The following is a 20,768-nucleotide window of genomic DNA, read 5'->3' on the forward strand; positions in this document are numbered from 1 at the left end:
TCTTTCTTATTCATGTTATCTGTACCTTTTCCTTGATTAGATTTACCAGAGGTTTGCTGAGTTTATTAATCCTTTGAAAGAACCACCTTCTTGCCGTGCTCATTTTTCCTACATTTTTCCTCTCCCATTTATGTCTGTGCTTATCTTTGTCGTGTCTTTTATTTCGGTGGCTGTAGCTTTGTTTACTATTCTCTTTCTAAATGTCGCTGATGGTGGACGAAGGTGTTGATTTGGGTTCTTCTGTTTTTGTTGTGTACATTTATTGCAATCGATTGCCCTCTGAACACTGCTTTTACGGTGTCCCAAATATTTGTTGTGTTGTGTTTCTATTCTTGTTTGATTCAGCATATTTTAAAATTTCATTCTGTATTTCTTTTATGGCCCAGTAGTTTTCAAGTATGGGATTATTGGATTCCCATGTATTAGATTCCCCCCCCCCCCCTTGATCTTCCTTTCGTTTATTTCTAAGTGTTAGGCCATCGCTGGCAGTCTCCTGGTCGGACCGACAGAGACGTCAGTGTGTGCATAGTTCTGTGTTCACAGGTGAGGATGAGCATGTCTTGCTCTGCTTGCTGCCTATTGAAGGCCAGGTGATACAGGATCTGGTGACGTGGTGCTGCAGGAGGTAGGGCGTGGCTAGACTTTGTGGGTATATTTGCAGTCTCCTATCGGGTAAGACCAGGGGGAAAAATAAACAAGATTAAAATAAACAAACAATAGCAAAAAAGAAAATATTAACGACAATAGCAAGTGAGGGGAAGCAGGCAGACCACAACAAGAAAATAATTAACTGAAAAAGAATGAAGGGAAAACACGGGAAGAGAAAAAGAACTGGCAAGAAAGAATGGCAATGGGCAAAACTAAGGACTGGGGGGATCAGAGAGAAAACAAAAGAATAAAATAGAGCCCTAAGACAGAAGGAAAGGGGAGCGGGGTGGCTGAGAGAGTATCACATCACATGAGGAGAAAGAAATAGACAGAGGATAAGGTGGAGTTGGAGAAAACCAGGAGAAGAGCGTGCCCCACCTTTCAGGCAGCTCAGGGGCGAGGGGTGGGGCACCCATCCTAGTGGGGTTCCTGCTGCCTGGATCAGGGCACCTGATGCAGAAACCGTTTCTGCCAGCTAATTAATTGGCTGAGGAACTTGTTTAGGACCAGGGTGAGGGTGCTGGGGATGGAAGGAGTTCTTGGGTGCCCAGGGCTGCCCTGGGACCTGGCACAGAGCATTCTGCCAGTCTGAGAAGCCCACGTTCATGTACCTCCAGATGCAAGAGTGGAACCCCAGGAACTGGCTGGAGTAGGGCCCAGCTGTGGTTTCAGGCAGAGCAGGGCCTGTGCGGGGCGGGGATGTCGCTGGGAGTATCTCTGGGTGAGTAAGGGTGGAGATTGGTCTCGTTCTGGTCACCAGGAGGGTGTGGGCAACGGGGCGGATCTCTTGAGTGCCACCAGTGCCTCCTCTCTCGCTGTTCAGTTCAGCTTCTTCTCCAAGTGGGTGTTGAGCCCACTTTTCTATCTGCCTGGTTCTCCATCTTGCCAGAAGACCCTTGGTTTTGTTTCCATATAAAATCATAGGCGCAGGCAATAAGGATTTCTCCAAACTTCAAGTGCCCCTGCAAACACAGCATGCTTAGGAGAAGGAAGGATTTTGTAAATTAAGTTTGTCTTCAAATGATTTTTCTTAATTATTGTGGGTTTTATTAATATTTCAAATTTATAGGAGTAGTTAATTGTAAAACCTGCTTCTTTCTTTTCCATCTCTTAAAGTTTGCTTAAATTTTTTACTATGTGGCTATGGGTTTGTTCTCCAGTACGATCAAATACTCCTCAGTAGAAGAACGGATGTTTAGCACCTCATATGCAGCCTAAGGAGCCTGTGCCATAGTGGATTATGATACACAAGGGAAAGTTGAGGTGCTCTGCTCCCATGAAGAGGGACAGACTCAGCTCTCCTCTGTCCTAGGGGCTCACCATGAGTCAAAGTCAACTCAACTGCAGTGGCTTGGGGTGTCTCGGATGCACCCCAAACTGCTGTACAGGCTTCATCGCATGTAGTCTGCACAAAAACCTGGGAAATCAGTGCTCTTATTCTTACCTTAAGGGCCAGAAACCAAGACTCAGATGTGAAATTGCTTACAGACCTAAGAGGAAGCAAACCAGGGTCAAGGTCTAAGGTCTCTATCTCCCCAAAGCCCAGGCTCCTGCCTCTTAGCAGACATTGAGCAGGCTGCCGAGAGGCATACCCAAGAAACCAAGCCAATCCCCCTGCTGTTGAGTCAATTTTGACTCACAGTGACCCTATAACTGCCCCAGAACTTCCCTGTGTGGATTTCTGAGACTGTAACTCATTGTGGAAGTGGAAAGCTTCATCTAATCACACTAGTTCTAGATTGACTTGAAAGATAAAATCCCCTAACAACCGCCATGTCTGAATTTACTTTCCTAAGTTTGCAAACCACTATTTTCCTTTCCAGTGAGCCTTGGTGATGATTTGGGGTAGGCACTGGGCCAGCTAAACACAAGGTCAGTGGTTCAAGCCCACGGCCGCAATTGCATGGGAGAACAGGGTGCCTCTTGGCTCCTATAAAGACGTACAGTCTCAGCAATCGGAGGAGGCAGTTCTGCTCGTTCCTAGGGGCATTCTATGAGCTGGGATGGGCTTGATGGGGTAGATATTTCTTCCTTTCCTATTTCATTTAGCCTGGATTGTTGGCACGCACAGGTAAAACATTGCCTTCATTACCATTTACCCTACACATATTATTAAAACTTTGCCAGCTTGTACGGTGGTGGTTCACTTTAGGACCAGTAACCCTCCTTAAGTTGGGAAAGTAAGACGGGGTCTTGTTTGAGGACACAGACGCTGGTGAGCCCTACACCCCCTGGGCCCGGCTCGGCCTCAGCCTTAATTCTGGTAACCGATACAGAAGAGATGTTTCCTCAACTCAAGACTAAATCATTGTCAAAATCAAGTATTGTATAAACCAGGGTACTCCTCTGACATCTGAGTGGTTTTCAGTATTACATTTAAAGGATAGTCGATGGAAGCAAGGCTACTCTTTGCCCCAGAGCATCGTCCTGAGCACGTAGGGCCCTTCTTCTCTGGCCCCGCAAGACCAGTAGGTTCCCGAACACATGCACTGTGGTCACGTGCACTGACAGAGTGGCTCGTAGCCGCCACTCTCTCCATTCACTTGTGGAGGGAGGTTTTTTCTTTCTTTCTTTCTTTCTTTCTTTCTTTCTTTCTTTCTTTCAGTTTGTCTTTCTTTAGCAGCTTCATTAAGCTATCATTTGCATACCATACCAGTCATCCAATTAAAATGTATAAAGTTCAATGGTTTTTAGTTGAGTCACAGAGTTGTGCATCCATCACCATTCGCTGTTAGAGTTTTCATGGCCTCAGAAAAGGAAACCGTGTACCCTTTAGCTGCCAATTCTCAACTTTCCCCACCTTGCCCAGCCCTGTTGTAGATGTTGTTGTTGTTGATGGTGTTGGTGTTGGTGGTGGTAGTGCTGTTGTTGATGATGGTGGCGGTAGTGTTGTTGGTGGTGGTGGTAGTATTGGTGGTGATGCTGGTGTTGGTGTTGGTGGTCGTGTTATTGTTGGTTGTGGTATTATTGGTGGTGGTGGTAGTAGAGTTGTTGTTGTTGGTGGTATTGGTGGTGGTCGTGGTGGTGGTAGAGTTGTTGTTGGTGGTAGTATTGTTGGTGGTGGTGGTAGTCGTGTTATTGTTGGTCGTGGTGACAGTGGTAGTATTGGTGGTGGTGGTCATGTTATTGTTGGTGGTGGTGGTAGTGATAGTGGTGGTAGTATTGGTGGTGGTGGTGGTGGTGGTGGTGGTAGAGTTGGTGGTATTGGTGGTAGTGGTGGTGGTGGTAGAGTTGGTGGTATTGGTGGTGGTGGTGGTGGTGGTAGAGTTGGTGGTATTGGTGGTGGTGGTAGTGTTGGTGGTGGTGGTAGGATGGCATGGAGTCTCTTTCAACTCAAGGAGAACCTGTGTGACTGAGCAGGTCTGCCCTGGAGGACTTCCTGAGCTGTAATCTTCGGGGAGCAGATCTCCGTGCCATTGGGTGGAGTCATTGGGTGGTTGAACTGCCAGCCTCACTGGTAGCAGCTTAACTGTTTTGTCAACAGGGCTCCTTCCCCCAGCTCTAAGTAGCCGTGAATCTGCTTTCGGTCTCTGAACTCATCTATTCTGGACGTTGTGTGCAATGCTCATGCAATGCATCGTCTTTGCTGACTGGCTTCTTTCCCTGGGTGCATGTTTTCAAGGATGATTTGCATTGTCGCATGTACATCACTCCTTTTTATGCCTAAATAATCGACAGTTGGCCCTGGGCTACTGGTCTAAAGGTTGGCAGTTTCAAACTGACCTACACAGAGTATCCGCACAAGAAAAGCATAATCGTCTGCTCCCTTCAAAATGTGCAGCCAGGAAAGCCTTCTGGGCAGTTCTTTGGCAGTTCTACCTTGTAACACATGGAGTTATCATGAGTCAGAAATGACTTAACAGCAAGCTTATTTTTTTCCCACCCCTTTATCAGTTTGTGGAGTTTGGGTTGTTCCACATTTCGGCTGCCATGAATACTGCTGTTAGGAGCCTTTGTGCTTAAGTTCTTGACTTGTGTGTGTGTGTGTTGACTTTGCCTTATGTACGCTGCAGCGAGCAAGTCCTGGCTTATAAAAAACAGAGAGGGAGAGAACTAAGTTGATGTTTGAAACGTCAAGGGACCATGGAAAAGACGTAGAATTAGATACTTCAATGAAAAAAATCAAAACCTATTAGGTCTCATTCTCTGCATCAGTGGTCTCTTTTCAACTTCTATATTTTAATATATTCTTGGTTAAGGAGACGCTCTGTAATACTCTTGTTTTTGAGTAAGAAAGAAATGAAAATGCCGGCCCTGAGGTCTCCCTTGCAATCCCGTGGAATTGGCCCTGGGGTGGGGGTGGGCTTTCCCCAGATACATTTGGTGGTGGGTAAGGTTGGGGTGCGCCGAGGGAGACACTGAAAGGGTGTGTGAGATGCCCACCTTGGTTGTGAGCCCCGCGGGCCGCCCCTGGGCCACAGGCTTGCTCTCTGGACGAAGTGATCCATAGCCGGGTCCAGTTTCACGCTGCTTCTGACTCACCGCGTGCCGGCTGGTGTCGGGCTGTTGGCTTTCCCTCAAAGCAGGTGCCGTGCGGAGTGAGCCCTAGGACAGACAGGCCCCGCTGGGACTTTGACAGACAGGACCTTTAAAATGTTTCCGGGCAGGCTTTGCTTTTTTAAAAAACGAAAAACACACCAGTTAACAGTTTTCCAGGTCACTGTGTTTTCCTCCCTGAACTCTCTAAGTGGGTAAGTTCTCGTGACTTCTTCTGCACATTATTCTCAGGGACTTCCTCCATGTGTCAAGTCTGGACTGGAAATGGACGTTCTTGCCCCCTCCCCTCTCTTCACAGCCCAAAGGAGCAGAACTTAGAGTGGCTCCCTCCTGTTTTCTCCATCTTTCTTACTCTTCCCCTGGGAAAGGCAGAGGGAGTATTTGGACCTGGTGACTGATTGCTATCTGCACATGAGTCAGGCAGCTGGGCTTTTACGCATCTATTTAATGCCTGGTGGGAAGAGGCATGATAAGAGAAGGAACAGTTGCCCTCAAGGGCCCCACATTTTAGTTGGACATTTGGATTAGTTCCATCCTTCTGGTCTGTATGGAACAGACCTACACTGCCTCACACTGAGTGCCCCCAAAAGCCCGTTTTGGGGGAGGGAGGCGACATGCACCCTGGCTCTGGGCTTCAGTGAACTCAGAGGGGAGCCATGGAGGCAGGTGGGTCTTCCAGGTAAGGGAGGCACGGGCACTGGAACAAGCCTGGGCCTGACTTGAATGTTACTTAGCGGTGTCAGAAGGCACCATGTCGTATCGGGGAGATTGGGTGGACCTGAGTTTGCTGGTGGTGGGAGTTTGAATATCAAGTCGGAGAATTTGAAGCTGATACCATAGAGAACAGGAAGTAACAGACTTTAGAACAAGAGGTCTTGATTAAAGCAGGTACCTTTGTTCCCAATTCATACCCAAGAGAAGGGATGTCTGGAAGTGTTTCTGTAAATTATTCTCCAGGACAGCACTTCTCTACCTTCCTCACGCCGAGACCCTTTAAGACAGTTCCTCATGTGGGGGTGACACCCCCAACCATCAAATCATTTACGTTGCCACTTCATAACTGTCATTTTGAATCGGGTGACCCCTGTCAAAGAGTTGTTCAACCCCCAAAAGGGTCGCAACCCACAGGTTGAGAACTGCTGGTCCAGGGTCCTGGAGATGCTAGGGATTGGACCTGCTGGGCCCCCAATGCACGCCCACGCTGGCCCCTGAAAGCATAGGCTGGTCTGTGGGTCACTCGGACCCCGCCCAGCTGTAAGCCTCTGCGTGGCTTTGATGCTCGTCAGCATCGTACCTGAGCTGCACAGGTTACCGGGCAAAAAAGGGACTTTGGACAAGTCACTTTCCAGCCAGTGTAAGACCTGGAAAGGAAGGGCGGGAACCCAGCCAGGCCTTCAGGTATGCGCAGTATCAGCCTAGGTGAGTCCCGGGAGCTGCAGAGACTGTCGGGAGTTTGGGAGCAGCAGGTCCCCCAGCCAGTCTCCCCTCCCGAGTGGAAACCGCAGGGCTGGATGGAAGGCTGGGCAGGGTGACAGCGCAGCTGCAGCCCTGGCACAAGTTGGCACCTGTTGCTGCCCTCGTCCTCCAGCCCGGGCAAGGCAGGTGGAGGTTTTCCATGGCCTCATCTGTTCATTCTTTCACAGAGCACTCAGCAAGTATTTAAGCCCCAGAGATACACTCTGCTCAGTGCTGGAGCCAAGAGTCAGAGGCAAAACCACCGTGCTCCTGCTCTGGGGGCTTGCGTTCCCTGCACGGTGCGGTATCGGGGACGGTCAGTGCTATGAGCAAGAGGAAGGCAGAGGTGGAGCAGAATGAGTGGGTGGCTCGCGAAGTGCTCTCTAGAGAGGGGGCGTTTGAGCAGAACCTGGGTGGAGCACAGAAAACAGAGCCTTAGTGTCCTGAAGCGAGTGTCCGGAGGAGGAGCATTCCAGGCAACGGGAGTAGCCAGGCCAGAGGCGGGGCTCCTGCACCAGGGTGGAGGTGTTGAGACCGAGGACAAGAGTGGGAGGAGTGGAGGACAAGAGTGGGAGGAGTGGAGGTGTCAGAGAGAGAGGGCAGGCTGACCGCACGGAGTTGCCCATGCCACTGTAGCAAGTGAAGGTTTTGTTCTCGGTGCTTACAAGTTTTTAGGAGGCCATAGGTACTGCAAGTTAGGAGCCCTGGTGGATCACGGTTATGACTCAGGTTGCAATCCTCAAGAGCAGCAGTTCGAAACCACCAGCCACTCCAAAGGAGAAAGACAGGCTTTCTACTCCCGTAAAGAGTTAACAGTCTTGAAAACTCACAGGGGCAATTCTATCCTGCCCTATTGGATCCATATGAGTCAGTATTGACTCAATGGCAACGAGTGAGGGTAATGCAAGAAATTAACATACGAGGCTGATAACCAAATGGTTGGAGGTTCAAGGCCACCCGGGGCACCTCAAAAGAAAGGCCCGCAGATATACTAACAGACAAGCAGCCATTGGGAACCCCATGAGGCAGAGTTCCACCCTGACCTACACAGGGCACCAGGACTTCACTGCACAGGCTCAACGGGGCTTCTAGGCACCTTTCCTGGCTGGCACGTTGACTGCCAGTCCTCCCAACAGGCCTTCTGAGCTACCCAAACAAACGACTGAAAACCCAAACCCACAGCTATTGGGTTCGCTCTGACTCAGTGGCTCTCTGCCTGGTAGGGCTTCCAAGCTGGCAGCGCTTCCAAGCTGGCAGCTCTGGACAGGAGTGGCCGGCCACCCCCTTCTTCTTCCTGCGGGACAGCTCGTGGGTTCAAACTGCCAGCTTTTGTGGTAGCAGCCTCTCAAGGAACCAGCGCGCCATCTGGGGTCCTATTTGGGCTAATTTGGCCCACTTACTAGCTTTTAAGAGGAACCGTGTGGCTGTGTTCATTCTGCTCATTCTGTTACCTAACACAGCTTCTCCAGAGCTTCGGGGACAAAGCCAACCCCACTTAGAGTTCCATACTGGTCAGACAAGAAGAGATACACGTGGGTGTGACGTTAGAATGACTGGCTCGGCGGGGCTCCACTGTGTCCCCTTTCAGGGCCTCCCTTGATGACACAACTGAGTCGTTCCATTTGCCAGCTCATTCCTGCAGAGAGTCGGGAGGACGAGGAAAAAGGCTCACGGAGGGTCTTTCCCACCTTGGAGTGCTCTGATTCTTGAACAGATTCCACAAAGGAGGTGAGGGGTGGTCTTTAAACCGTGACCAGGAGATTGGGGTTCAGTTGGTATTATGGATCTCATCACCCCCTCCCTGTTTTGTTGTTGTTGGTTTGGGCTTTCAAATGACGTTTAAAACTGTCCTTGACCCATCAAAGACTATCAGGCAGAATGTCAATGAGGTTAAGGAAAAGCAGACTGCTCCCTGAGCCAGGGCCACCGTCACTAATGTGGGCTCTCAGGCATGTTCCCGGCCTCCTTCGTGCAGTCTGCTCCTCGTATCTCTTAGGGGGTGGGAGTGGCGGGGGAGGGGGATGTGAGGATGAATGTACACAGTGCCTGGCCCAGAATGAAACCCACAGAGTGGCAGCTATGGCGATGACGTCACAGAATGATGTTCTGCGGGCACAGTTGGCCACTCTGGGAGAGAGATGTGGCAGTCTGCTCCCGCAGGGATTTCTAGACTTGGAACCCTGATGAGGATGGCTTACTCTGTCCTGTAGGGCCACCCTGGGTGACAATGGACTCCATAGCAGTCGTTTTTGTCCCAGGACCAGGGAGGTTAAGTGGCATGCTTGTAGTCACATGAGAGTTAGAGGCAATGCCCGGATAGAAGGCAGGGCACAGGGATCCTGGGCAGTGCCCTCCTTGGATCGTGTTGGTTCTGGGTGAAAATGTCACTCTAGATGGTTCTGTCTGTGTTTGCCTCCTGCCGGCAGGTTTGGGTTTTGTAAGGGGTCTAGGGGGCAGCAGAAGCCTTGGTGGCATAGTAGTTACACATTTGGCTGCTAACTGCAAGGTCAGCAGTTTGAAACCACCAACCACTCCTCAGGAGAAAGACGGACTTTCTACTTCTAAAATGAGTTACAGACTCAGAAACCCACAAGGGGGTGTTCTGCCCTGTCCTATCGGGTCGCTATGAGTCACTACTCTCGGGTAGTGAGTGGGAAGGGACAGGCTTCCTCAGCTCTTTTAAAGCTCTCCCTGGAAGGGGCATCCGTGCAAACAGGACAAGGGTACCGCTCTATCCTCTGAGGAGCAGAGGAGGCAAGCAGTGATGTGCTTTCAGCTGTCCCAGCTGCCGGGGCATCACAAAACCGGAAAGCCAAACTCACTGCCCTCGAGTCTCTGCTGACTTTTAGCTACCCGCTGTGGGTTTTGGAAACTGTAACTGTTTATGGGAGTAGAAAGCCCAGTCTTTCTCACGTGGAGCCGCTGTTGGTTTCAAACTGCCGGACACATGTTCACAGCCCAGGGAACAACCACTACACCACTGGGGCTTCCTGCGGGCACCACAGAGAGCTCCTGAAGCGGGAAGACTGGCAGGGGCATGCAAGTAGGAGGTGGATGCTCAAGAACGCTCCACCCTGAGCAAAGCCAGGCCACACACTGGGGTGGGACTCTGGGGAATGGGTGTGGGAGGTATCACAGCCTCCCACCTAGGGTCGCCCCTCTCATTGTCTTCAGAAAGATTCTGGACTTAGGCGCTATGAGAGAGGGGTGTTGGTGCCCCCTGCAAGCTGCCCTGCTTATCCTGTCATCTGGAGATGGCTCTCATTGGCCTTAGGGCACAGTAGGGGCCTGTGTTAGTCCGGGTTGACTAGAGAAACAAATCCAGAGACACTCATATGTGTGTAAGAGAGAGTTTTATATCAAAGAGCAATTGTATATTGAGAAAACAACCTAGTCCAGTCCAGATCAAGTGTGATATTAGCCCATACATCCGATACCAGTCCATAAATAATTCTTTAGACTCATGCAACACATGCAATGATGCCGAATGCAGGAAGATCACAGGCCAGTGGGTGGAAAGTCTTGTGGATCCAGTAGCGGTAGAAGCATTTCAGTGCTGGTGTGGGTCTCCATGTGGCTGTGCCTCCATCAGTGTAGCTCCATGTGGCTTGTCATCAGGAATGTCTCTCACAGAGCGTGTGTGTCCCGCCTCCAGTGAGCTACTTATCTCTGTAGTGCCTTCAAAATATGGTCATCAAGCTGCAACCCGATTAACAAGCTAAACTCCACCCCTTCACTCTTAATAGTCTCAAGGTGACACCAGATTATGTAACTACCACAGAACCTTTGCTCCTGGAAAAATAGACTTAAAGTGCATCCTCAGGCTGTGGAACCAGACGAGCTGTGAGGCCTAGCTCAGCTGCTTTGTGCGTGTAGGTGGGGGTGGAGGGTGGGAATGGGCAGTGTGAAGCACTAAGTCCATTATTCAACTTCGTCAACCCTCTGTTTCCACTACTTCATAGACTGACAGAAGGAACTAAAGACAATAATTTGTCGGAACTGCTTAGCTCCTGCCTGGAAACTAGTGACTGTTTTTATCATCCTCCTCATCAGGAAGTGTCATTGGGAAGAAGCAGCAGCCAATCTGTGGGGAGAACCAGCTTTCACCAGTGTTGGGTGATCCACTAAGCGAGGCAAACACAGGCTTATTTGTGTTTACTTACTCATCCATAGTGAACAATGTCACATGTTTTTCCCACATCCAACATTTGCTTTTAGATATGGCTGCGTGCGCGCTCTCTCTCCCTCTCAGCTTCACAGCACCTTCCAGTAGGATCAAAGGCTCTTTCCAAAGGAATAGTCCTTAACAGGGATGGAGGTGCCCGGTGGTGCACTGGATTAAGTGCTGGGCTACTAAGCAGAAGGTCAAGGGTTGGAACCCACGTTGCTCCAGGGGAGAAAGGTGCGGCCTTCCTAACCCCTTGGAGCAATTCTGTTCTGTCTGTGGGGTCGCTGTGAGGGGGAATTGACGGAGGGTAGTGAGTTTGGAGGCTTTGGGTAGGGAGGGAGCGCTCAGTAAACGCAGGCTTACTTGGACTTTGTTGCTCCTGGAGGGAACAGCATCACATGTCTTTTAATACATCTCATGTGAAATTGCTCACTACAGATCAGTAAGCATGTGTAAGCCTGTGCTTACCTTGCTCATTGGGTCAATCCACCCCTAACTCTCGCATGCTGCTCAGACCCACGGATCCTGTGCATTTGTTCTCCATCAGGACCCTAGAATGACTGAGCCACCCCATGGCCACTTACAGTCCTGTTGGTGATCCAACGCCTGGCAGCCATCGGGAGTCAGAGTAGAACAGTCCTCCGTGGGGTTTGCAGTGGTTTATTTATTTTTAGAAGCAGATCGCCAGGCCTATCTTCTGAGACGCCTCTGGGTGGACTCAAACCTCCAGCCTTCCTGTTAGCAGCAGAGCATGCGGTGGCTTGCACAACTCAGGGACTCCTGGTAGATGGTCGTGGCCTGGCCAGGCTGTCCAGTTTAGTTGGGTTTGCTTTGCGCTTCCTTTAGTGTTCCGAAAGGGAAAACAAGAAGAGCTGGCCGTAGCTTTTGAGTGCAGTGAGGGCTGACGGTACTTAGTTTCCGTGACGTAAGCGTGGGTTCCCACAGTTCACGAGAAGCAGGGACGTTACCTCATGGCCACACTACTGCCCAGCATCTGACCAGAGTGCACACGTCCAATTCCATAGCCCGCACCCGGCGCCCAGACTGCCCCTCAAGCACACAGCGCGGTGGGATCTGGTGACTCGACAGGTTAGGCAGTCTGCTCTGTCCCCCCACGGGTGGGCGGGATGTGTGTCATAGAAGGGCACATCAGGCCTACATTGAACACTTTCCAGAGGGAACTGCAGGATCCTCCTTTGGGGGAGGGGTCAGACAGTGACTGCTTCCCAAAGTGCCCTTTGAGGCCCACTGTCCCCCCTTGAGAGCAGGCAGGGGACACAGCTCGAGGGTGGAAGCACACAGTGAGGGTCTGTTTTCAGCAGCGTCTGGTTCTAGTTCTCACTGCCTCTCTGGGTGGGGCTGGAGGGGCTTGAGGGGGTGTTGTCCAGGGTGACTGCTTGCTGGGCATCCTCCCCTCCGGCCTTCCTGGCAAGTAGCCTGACCACAGCTGGCTCTTTCCGGGATGTGGAGCCAAGGAAGTGGTCTGTGGGTCAGCTGATCTGTGCGCCCTGCCAGAGCAGGGGTGAACGTGGACCGTCAGCCCGGGCTGTGGGGCTTCCCGAGGAGCAGCAGGTGGGGGGGGGGGCGCTTATCCGTTCAGCAGATGTTTGTTCAACAGGCACCTGTGGTGGGCCTCTGGGTTTGGGGGTTCATGTGGGGCTGTGGTGGCAGGGAGCCCACGGGGCTCCGGGGCTCTCGGGAAGGTACCCTGGTGCTGAGGGCCAGGACAGCTGTGCTGCTGTTGATTGGAGCAGCACTCGTGGCCACTAGGAGAGAGGCAGCTGAAGACAGCCAAGCTGGGGGCAAGAGGAGCTGTGAGGTGGGGCCTGGACTGTGGTTTGGAGACGCTGGATACCTATATCCTCAGGACATCCTTTTCCCAAGGAATTCACTAGTCTGTTAACTGCTCTGTGCTCTGCCCTGCCCTAAAAGAATTTAAAGTGGCTTCATCCCGCAGATGTCTTCGAGGGAGGAAGGTGCCTGAGGCTAGGTGGGAGTGTAATGGTGTGTGTGTCTGTTAGGCCCCAGGTGGGTCATTTATCAGGTGTCACTTCACCTCTGAGCTCCCAGGGAGAGCTCCTCACTGAGCTCGGCCTTTGCCACCCAAGCTGGTTAGCAGCACTTCTGCAATCACCTCCGCTCCTCTGCAAAATAGCTCAGCACACCTTTCTGCCTCAAAGCAAATCATGTGGCTTAAGAGAAGCCAGTAGGACCTCAATTACCAAGTGTCAAGCATCAGTCGCCAGGAGTAACCAGGAGGCTCAGCCCACAGCAGTGGTAAACAGTAAGGGTGCTGTGCTCAGGGTACAATAAAGCCTGACTGCCACGGTTTATGGCTTCCAGTAAGCCAGGGGCCTTCTAGGAAGGCCTGGGGGCAGGTGAGAGATTCCAGACCTGAACTTCCGCTGAGCTGGCAGAGTAATTTTCCTGGGGTAGAAGGGTCAGAGAGCAAGGCTGCACCTCTTCAAGGTTACCCCTGTTCCTGCTGAGCCCAAGAGTCAAGGGAGGGGTGACCTGTTTCTGCACCCAGGCACCGTCCGTGCACTAACTGCAAGGTCAGCTGTTCAAGTCCATCAGCTGCTCCAAGGGACATAGATGAGGGTATCTGTTCCCATAAAGACTCAAAGGCTTTGAAAGCCCCAGGAGCAGCTCTGTTCTGTCCTATGTGGTCCTTATGGGTCACAGACGACTCAATGGCAGTAGATTTAGTTTGGGTTCTTTTCCCTCCCACCATATGCAGAGAGAGCCCTGGTGGCACAGTGGTTAAAGCACTTGGCTGTTGACTGAAAGGTTGGCAGCCACTCTAAGGAAGAAAGGGGTGTGATCTGCTGCTAGAAAAATGGGCACTTTGGGCAGCCCCCCGGGGCGGCGCTGTTCTGTCTGGTCAGGTCTCTGGGAATCAGAAGCCACCCACCACAGTGGGTCAACATGTGCTGCACCCACGTGGGGCCTGCTTTGTGGTGACGGGAGGTGGGAAAAGGCCGAGCAAACATAAGGAGCTCACATTTTAACACCAGCAACGAGTGCTGTGCACAACCCTGGAAGGCAGCTGCTGCGCCATCAAGTGGCCGAATGACCGCTTTGGAGTGGGTGGGCAGGGGCGCCCGTCTGAGGGAGTGGCACTTAAGGAGACCCTGAAAGAGAAGAGGATCGCGCAAAGGGCAGGTGAACGGTCCTAAGGTCCCGGTGACCCGTCCAGCCTGCTGGAGGGGGAAGCCAGGGCAACAGGCAGAGAAGAAGGGTGTTTTAGAACACATCACTTGCTTAACGTGATGCCTCAGGCTCTGTCTTGTTTCTGTTCAGTTCGGTGCCATCGAGTTGGCTCTGACTCATAGCAACCCCAGGGTAACAGGATGCAACACTGCCTGGGCCTGAGTCAAACTTCGTAGGCATGTCTGAGCCTATTGTTCCAGCCATTGTGTCCACCCATCTCCTGGAAGGTCTTCCTTCTTTTGGCTTTACCAAGCCTGATGTACTTCTCTAGGGATTAATCCCTAGGATATGTAACATAACACTTCTTATTTTCTACATTGTGCCCCAGATATTTCTTCAGAAAATGTTAAAATTGTTAAAACCAGTCAAATCAAGTGTGCCAGGCTGTTGGCTGGCAGTGGTGAAACCAAGAGGAGCATGCCAAGGTCCAAGTTCTAAGGGGCCTTCAACCGGTTGGGAGAGCTGAGCAAGAAAGCCAAGACAGTGTGGTTCAGCGGGGAGGGTGCCTGAGAGCACACAGAAGGCTCCTCGGCCCGCAATGTGGGTGTGCAGGGGAGGAGGCTGTCCAGCAAGGACCGCGGGAAGGGACACTGGGGGCCCTGCAAGGATGAGGTGGAAAGAGAGCTTCTGTTCCAGGCAGTGGCCGGTGCGAGGCCCAGCGGGGAAGGGGAACCATGGTGTAAAGGATTCTGGAGGATCTTGGAGGCAGACCAGCCACCAGCATGAGGCACCAAAGACTCTGCTCTGGAGCCCTGAACTGACACAAAGGGACAGTGGCAGCAGCAGGAGGGAAGGGCTTGAAGAAGACACTGGGGCTCATAAGCCACTGTGCAGACCCCACTGGGAGCCATGCCAGGGAGGACCAAGTTGTCCCAAGCAGTCATGCCCAAACTCACAGTCACCTGCACCAGGTGGTCCAGGAGAGCGTGCTAATGTCACTGACATGTGAACCTTCATGTGAACACATTGGGCTGCTTGGAGTTTTCGGGGGGCGGGGGAGGTTGGACGGGAGGGGCTGAGATACAACCTATTAATCTTAAAGCAAGAACAAGGGTTTGCATTTCAGGCAGGAAAACCGTCTTTGCAAACTCCTCCTCTGGAAGTCTCAGGGAGCTGCGAAACTGCAAGGAGGTTGTGCTCATGTCCTGGAACAGGCAGGCATACTTTGGTCACAAAGTAAAACAATCCGCCGGTTACGCCACGCTGTACTCTGCCTTCTCCCTTCTCCCCCTCTCAGTTGTTTCCCTCGGCTCCCAGCAGCCCCGGGGGCTGGTTATCTGTTTACACACGCAGTAGTCCTTCAACACTCCAATTTAGATAACAATACCTGATTACACTAAGTCACCTCAGCCATCAGTGCCCTCTTGGAAACCAGGAAGTAAGCAGAGGGGTGCCACACGCCTCTACATGCACGCAAGCTCACAAAGTCCAAAACAAAGCCCCGGTCGCGGGCCGGAGGGAGCGGACTGGCTTCAGAGCATCACCAGCTCATCACTTTCTGACTATGTGTGATCTGGCCTTAACTCTCTCTGTTTACCCCTCCTCAGTCTAGTCTCAGGGGACATGGGAAAACGGGGTCATCCTTCTCTGAGACCCGGCTCCTGTCGGGCACCCATTCAGACAGCTGTTCCCTGGTGCCCATGCCGATTCCCTCCGTCAGTGCATCGGGCTGGAGGTGGCCCAGCCCCCACCCTACCCCGACCCTCCGGTGTTGCTAGTCTGAGGGTGTGTGGTGGCCACTATCTCCTGGTGGCTTCCTTGAGCCCTTCCCCCACCTCTGTCAACAGAGAGTGGGTCTCTTTCCTGCAGGACCCTGGCGATGCAGTCGCTTGATGGGGATCACATCTGCTTTACAGACTGGAGTCCCAGTGTGGCACAATTAGGCGCTCAGCTACAAACCGGGAGCTTGGCCATTGGCCATTGGCCATTGGAAGCTGCCAGAGGAGTCTCAGAAGGAAAGCCTGCTGATTTGCATTCCAAAGGTCATAGCCCTGAACCCCACCTAGAGCGAGTTCTACCTGCAGCTCAGGGGCCACCCCCAGTCATGCTGCCGACAACCCTTTGCTGTTGTTACTCTTGGTTTAGAAGACAAGGAACCCGAGGCCCAGGAAAGTTTGAGAACTTGTCCGAGAGCACACAGGCTGGTAGATGGTGCAGCGAAGGCTCCAATCCAGGTATTCTTGATCTCAAAGCATGTTTCAAAAAAACCCAAACTCAGCTCCATAGGATCGATTCCAATTCAAGGTGACCCTCAGGACAGGGTACAACTGCCCTTGTGGGTTTCTGAGACTGTCACTCTTTACGGGAGTAGAAAACCTCATTTTTCTCCTGCCGTGCGGCTGGTGGTTTCAAACTGCTGACCTTGCAGTGAGCAGCCCAACATGCACTCACTACGCAACCAGGGGTCCAAAGCACGAACATATCTAGTCATGGCATTACCTCTGAGGCACCTCCCCTGGCGTTATTAAACAGCGCTGCTTGTTCTTGAACTTTGTTCTTCAACCCACAATTATTTAAGAAGAGCGAAAAACTCAGAAGTGGTTCCTAAAGACAGGCTTTGAAAGAACTGATGAGTGAGGCAGTCTAAGACGAAGAAAAGAACTAGGAGGAGCAGGTGTAAGGATTCAAGAAGCCGCCCCGTCTGCGTCTTCCAAGCTTTCCTTCCCAAGGCATGCGGAATGACTACGCCACTGGCAGGCACAGGGGGGGGCCCAGGAGCTGTGGAGTCTAAAGGTTGGAATTTACCAGGAGAGTTCATTTGGGTTGCATGTTGTCGGAAGAGACTAGGCCCTGGAAGGGCATCATGTTTGGTAACGTGGAAGGTCCGAGGGGCAAAAAAGGAAGGCCCTTGAGAAGATGGGTCGACACAGTGGCTACAACAATGGGCTCAAACATGGAGGAGAGGGTGTGGGACCGGACCGTGCTTCTTTCTGTTGGACATAGGGGGTGCTATGCGTCAGAACCGACTCAGCCCGGCAACCACCACAAGGCTGCCCGCCTCCTTCACTGACCTTTATTTTGTTGCCTGTTTACACATTCAGTTTGTGACAGTCTAAGCACAGAGGAGAAGTTCACATTTTAGGCCTGAAACTGCTGATTCACTTTGTATGAGGATATTGCTTTTTTTTTTAAAGGAACTTTCAAAAAAACACCTAAAATTAATTTAGCTATAGTTTAGTTGGAGGCACAGAATTTTCTCTACTTCCCAGTATCTACAGAATCTGACATCATTGGTATTGGAGGGAGACTCTGGGGGGAGATCAACCAGGAAGTCTGCCCATGGTACCCAGAACCTTTTACCTTGTAACTCTATTAGTGGGTGGCTGAGTCAAGGCCGTTAGTAAGATGCTCAGCTCCCCTCTGGCCTCTTGATGATTTGTCTGGTTGACCCTTCAGGATTCTAACTCCGGGCCAAGGAGGGGAGTTCCCATAAAAGATCTTCTTTGCATATATTTGATTGTTAGTATAGTGCTGCTATGTAAGTTGGATCCGACGCGACAGCATGCAACAACAATAATGAGGTCAACTCGTTAAAACTTTGGCTTTTACCTTTTTCGTACATTGGGATGTATGTTAGAAATTGCTGCTCCATTTCTAGTATCGGTCCCCGCTTCTTTAGAAACACGCCCAATTTTTAGCTGAACTTTTTGCTACCTAGCTGAAATACTTTGTTTCACAGGCTCCTTTGCAGTTAAGGAAGGCCAGGTGACTCAGTTCTGGTCACTGAGACACAAGTGGGCATATCAAGTGGGATTTCTAAGTCTCCCCAAAAGAGAGAACAGTGTACCTTCTACCCACATTCCTTTTCTCTATCTTACTGCCTGGAATAAGGGTGTGCCGACCAGAGCACTAGCAGCCCACATGAACTATGGGGGTGACAGCTGCACCCGGGATGAAGGCAGGCTGAGCTAGAAGCAGCTGAGGGCCCTGCACTCCTGAACCACCTGATCAGAACTCGTAGAGACTTCTGGCCTTTTCTCCTCTTTTAATTGGGAGTTTAATGCATACATCATGTCGTTCCATAGTTCAACTACATCAAGCAGTGTTGTACAATCGCTATCACCATCAATTCCCAAGCATTCTTTTCCTTCCTGGACCCCTTTTACCACCCCATCCCCCACCACTGTCACCCGCCCACCCACCCACACCACCACCGCCACCACCGAAATTCTACACTTGATCTTAGCCAAAAGGCCGAGAAGCGATGCCACTGAAATTCTTTTTCTGCTTGCTGTCCCTATAGGTTCATTGCTCCCAGGTATCATATACCGAAAAACATGTAACACAACTTCAAGAGGATGACCCCAATGACATAGCACCTCTGAGATAAACCCTAAAATGAATAAACAAAACAAAATAAAAATACAGAAAATGTTGAAAACCAGATCAGGTCCGGCATGCATCAGAGGGGGATCAACAGACACAGTTTTAACTGTGTAAGTCAGGTTTCTCCCTCTGGCCTTCTCTACGCATCGCTCCGAAGCTCTCTGTTACATAACCACTTTCCTCCCCTCTATTCTGGTGGAGGGAGATCGCCGGAGACCCAGTCCCTGTGTAGATCCCACAAAGTATCGTGGTCTCCCACCGTCATCCCTAGCCTTCTGCACACCAGAATCTCACAGTTTAGGCTCTGAGACTATTCCCTCCTTCGACTTCAGATTATACGATTTGCAATCCTTTGGTAACTGGTGATTGTGTGCTTCTTCCGTGTGGCTTTAGTTGACATCTCACTTAGATGGCTGCTTGTTTGGAGATAAGCCTTTAAGAACTGAGATGCTATTTTATCTGATAGCCAGGCAGGCATTTAACTTCTTCAGCACATTTTGCTACAACACCCATATGTTCCCCTCCTGAGGGGAGTATCAAGCAGAGCCGTGATGTAAGAACTCATTGTCACCAGGGGTCGGTAGGATCATGTATCAGGCGTCAAAGAACAAAAAATCTTATCATTGTGAATGAGGGCCAGTGTGGAGTGGGACCCAAAGCCCATCTGTAGGCAACTGGACATCCCTTACACAAGGAAGAGATGAGCCAGTCAGGGTGCAGTATATCACCGACGAAACATACAGTTTTCCTCTAGTTCTTTAATGCTTCCTCCCCCCACTGTCATGGTCCCAATTCTACCTTACAAATCCGGCTAGACCAGAGCTTGTACCCTGGTACAGATAAGAGCTGGAAACAGGGAGTCCAGGACAGATAAACCCCTCAGGACTAATAAAGGTATCTGTACCAGGAGGGTAAGGGGAAGGTGGGGGAGAAAGGGAGAACTGATTACAATGATCTACATATAACCCCTCCCTGAGGGACGGACAAAAGACAAGTGGGTAAAGGGAGATGTCAGACAGTGTAATTTATAAATTATCAAGGGTTCATGGGGGATGGAAGGAGAAAAAAATGAGGAGCTGAGACGAAGGGCTCAAGTAGAAAGAAAATGTTTTGAGAACGATGATGGCAACACATGTACAAATGTGCTTGACACAATAGATGGATGTATGGATTGTGATAAGAGTTGTACGAGCCCCCAATAAAATGATTTTTAAAAAGCAACTCATTGTTCTTAGGTTGGAGCTAGGATTTAGTGCAAGCCCAAAACCCATTCCTGGATCTATGTTTTGTTTTTATCTGCCTTTGCCTCCCTTTCAAAACCTCCTTGCTAATTTATGATAAAGAGTCCTATCGATCACCCCCATGGGGCATAACGATCCTCCATTAATATTGTCTGTGATGAGCCCTGGTACTAATTTTTAAGCCCTGTTGAGAGAGGGATATTGGGCCACTGTAGGCTATCTGTGTGTCGCAGTGCCTGAATACTTCACATGGGCACTGTTTACACAAACACTGAGGGTTAATTGCCAGGGTAAATTTACAACAATAACCACGGAGTGTCACTCACAGGTTTTCCAGAATAATATCTTAATCTCTTGTTCAAGCCACTGTTGGTTTCTATCACCTGCAACTGAAACAACTCCTAATTAATACAAAATGTTCTGAAGGAAAAAAAAAAACAAAAAAACCCAAAATGTTCTGTTTTTCTGTTGGCATGCCTTTCTGATTATAAATCTTTAAGTTGGTTTTTTGTTTTTTTTTTACCTCCGAAAGTTCTTTCCTCACTCTCAATATTGTTGGGAATATTCTTTTTTGGTCATTGCTTACCTGGTGATTTTACTTATGAGTGTTGCTTATAAACTTTACCATGTAAAGTGTAAGTGCTTATTTCTAATGCAGTTAAAATTTCTGGACTTGTAAAATGATACGTGCTCTTTTATTGAAAGTCCTTCCCTGGGATCAGCTTCACCAGTTTCTCTTCTGGTCTCGGATGGTTGTGCTCTGGATATTCCGCATATTAGTCCTCACGGAGTTTCTCGTCTGTCCTGTGTCAAGAGTCTCTAGCTTCAGCTGTTGTCCCAAGGTCTAGAACCGGGGCCAGAGTCCCCCACTGGGGCCTCCACTGTCACCCGCCTGACCCGGACCTCTTGGAGACCTCCTATGTGGGTGAGCTACTCGCTGCCCACAGAAGCACTCTGGGTCTTTTCTGGAATTTCTGTCTTTGTCACTCTCTGCTCAACTCTACCCTAACTCCCCATTTAGTTCTGTTGAACCACATCCGGCCGCTGGCAGCCTCCCAACCTCAGGAATGCTCTCTTATCGTTTTTTCTGGAAGGCAATATGAAGAATTGGAAAGGGGAAAAATCCAAGTTGACATGGATTTTTTATCATTGAAATTTTATTTTCTGATACAAAAAATAAACCATGGTCACCATTTTTTTTAATGGGAAAATGCAGGAAA

Source organism: Tenrec ecaudatus, chromosome 2 (assembly GCF_050624435.1).
Source record: "Tenrec ecaudatus isolate mTenEca1 chromosome 2, mTenEca1.hap1, whole genome shotgun sequence".
Taxonomy (NCBI): domain Eukaryota; kingdom Metazoa; phylum Chordata; class Mammalia; order Afrosoricida; family Tenrecidae; genus Tenrec; species Tenrec ecaudatus.